Genomic DNA, 2,827 nt, shown 5'->3' on the forward strand with positions numbered 1-2,827 from the left:
ATAGTGGACTATGTAAGCTGATTCTCACCATTTAATAGAGCCTCAACCTCCTCAAAGAATTCAAAGCAATCTCCCACAGCTTGGCTAAAGGAGGGAAGGCCATGCTACAGAAACAACAACTCCCACCATCTGACTCTGACAAAGCAGGGAGGAAGATTTAAACAAAAAGAGAAAAGGGAGGGTGAGGCAAAGCAGACCTTTTAATTCCACCGCTAAAAAGGTACAGGTACGACAGGCCTTTGTATTATTAATGAGCCCAGCTGCAGCGGAGACAAAGCAAGCCAAGTGCTTGTCATGAATACAGCCGTGCACTAAACTCTGTGGTCCACTGAGCTGGCAGGCACACAGAGCTGAAATTCAAACCTTCGTCCCTCCATAAGACTGAACGCTTTCCCGTCTGATGTCGAGGCATAAGAGGTGTTTCGCTTATGAGAATGTGCAAGGAAGCAAACAATTCCTGCAGCTTCCCTACTTTGCATTTATTTATCATGACCTCATTTCCATTTCAGTACATTTCAAGCCATTCAATATTTCATGAAAGTTGTAAGGGGAAATGTGTAATATTTACAATCCTGCAACTGTGGCTGTGCAGTCTAGATATAAATGGCAACACCAGCAAGAATTCCAACACAGCTCATTCCCGTGATAAATGAAATCAGCCTTCAAAATACTGCCATGGGAAGTTTATTTTTACATTTACAGTGTTGGATCACACAGCGGCACACGCGGAATACGATTCAAATAAACCATCAAAAAACGTTTAAGCTGGATGTTTATTATTGCAGTGGATGTTGGTCACGAAAGGAAACATTAGAGAAGAGGCCATGTGGTCGAATGTGCAAAAAAGCTGGATAGGAAATGACTGCTTATGAGTAATAGCTACAAAGTCAACATGCACACGCACATACACACACAAAGAAGGTGTATGTGTAGAGCATACACTTGCAAACTCCCTCCTGACTGAACATAATTCAGGCTGATGCCCATGCAAAGCGCCTCTGGACTCCCTGTTGGCTCATCCTCGCTTTGACGGACACCAGACTTGATCTGAGCCGCCTCGACCTCCGCCTCCCGTGCCGGCACGTGGCCACGCATCCTGCAGCATCACACGCTTAGCTGCGAATGGCACAATACCCACTGTGCTCCATGGGAGAACTTCTTACTCACTCTGTCCACGGGCGAGCATGCGGCGTCAAGTTGACATTGCCGTATGTTAATACCCTTCATTTCCCAGTCTATTGCAGGTTCTCTATCATTTGATTTGTGGGGCGAGTGGGGGGATTGTTGACAGTTTGCCTGTGGTGTGTGTGTCTGCGTGACTCATGACATTTTGACACTTTATCAAGATAATTGGGGAAGCAGTTACATTGGCCTATAAGTCACCTTTCACTGATGTGTGACCCGACTGAGCCGCCTCCTTATGTACGTATTGACCCATATACAACAACATATTCAAGAGAGACACTCTATGCCTGCTATGTTACATGATATGTCACAGGAATCAGTCCAACAATAAGGACAGAGCCTCTCACACACACACACACACACACACACAACATGCACTATACACACAGTCTTGTCTCTATGTCTTAATATTTCCTCATCATTTTACTGATGTCTACAGTTTGCTCGGTTAAGATTATTCATAATAAGATTCAATTTAACACCGATCTACTATTAGCTCTGAAAGTGGGATCATAATGAACATAATGTTATTAATGCGGGGATCATTATCATTAATTGCTGCTGTAATCGTGGTAGAATTAATTCACTGTGGATTTATTTATAGGATGTTGTCACCCACTGGCATCTATTACTTGCTTTGTTTGTTTGTTTCCAGGATTAATCAAAAGATTATGAACAATATAAACCAAATTTGGCGGAAGAGTAGAGCCCATCAAATGCTCGTGCTGGTACATCGAAAAATGTATTTCTCATTGCAAGCATTAGTTTTGATGACACATAAAGCAATTATGTGTTATTTCTATCATTACAATGGTTTCTCTGTGTTTAATCCAGCACATTACTGTATTAGAAGAAGAAGAAGACAGATTTTGTGTAGGCTTGTTCAACATGAAGCTTTTTAAATTTACACATTTTCAAAGTTTATTTCACATCACAGCCATTGTCCAAAAGTGACAGGATGAAGATGAACAACCCTTACATGTAGTATAATGTGTGTGTGTGTGTGTGTGTGTGTGTGTGTGTGTGTGTGTGTGTGTGTGTGTGTGTGTGTGTGTGTGTGTGTGTGTGTGCGTGTGTGTGTGTGTGTCATGTTTCTCTCTCTTCACATTCTTGAATTAGTGTTTCTCATATGTGGCGAACCTGCTGCTTTACATTACTTGGAGTCTTTACAGTGTGTCGGAAATTAAATTACATTTCTAAATCTACTATTTCTACAACGTCTGAACAGACAGTCGTTTAAATGTTGCAACAGGAGATTAGACAAACTCCCACAAGGATCCTGATGTGTTTGGAGACAGGCAAAGAGAGGGAGTGTGTGTGTGTGTGTGTGTGTGTGTGTGTGTGTGTGTGTGTGTGTGTGTGTGTGTGTGTGTGTGGTTGTGTGTGGAGAGAGGTGTCAAGCATAAAATGTGATTTGCACTGATCAGGGAAGTTGAAGAGAGAACTAACCGGAAATCTTTTTCCTCAAGAGGGAAGCGAGCCTTGTTGCCGTAAAATCAACTGACCTTGTGGCTTCTGTTGAGAAGGAATGCAGGCGCAGAGAGAGAGAGAGAGAGAGAGAGAGAGAGAGAGAGAGAGAGAGAGAGAGAGAGAGAGAGAGAGAGAGAGAGAGAGATCTTTAAACCCAAGCACACAGAGGGGA

This window comes from Genypterus blacodes, unplaced genomic scaffold (assembly GCF_046128005.1).
Source record: "Genypterus blacodes isolate CSIRO-AG114 ecotype Tasmania unplaced genomic scaffold, CSIRO-AGI_Gbla_v1 ptg000015l_1, whole genome shotgun sequence".
In the NCBI taxonomy this organism is placed as follows: Eukaryota; Metazoa; Chordata; class Actinopteri; order Ophidiiformes; family Ophidiidae; genus Genypterus; species Genypterus blacodes.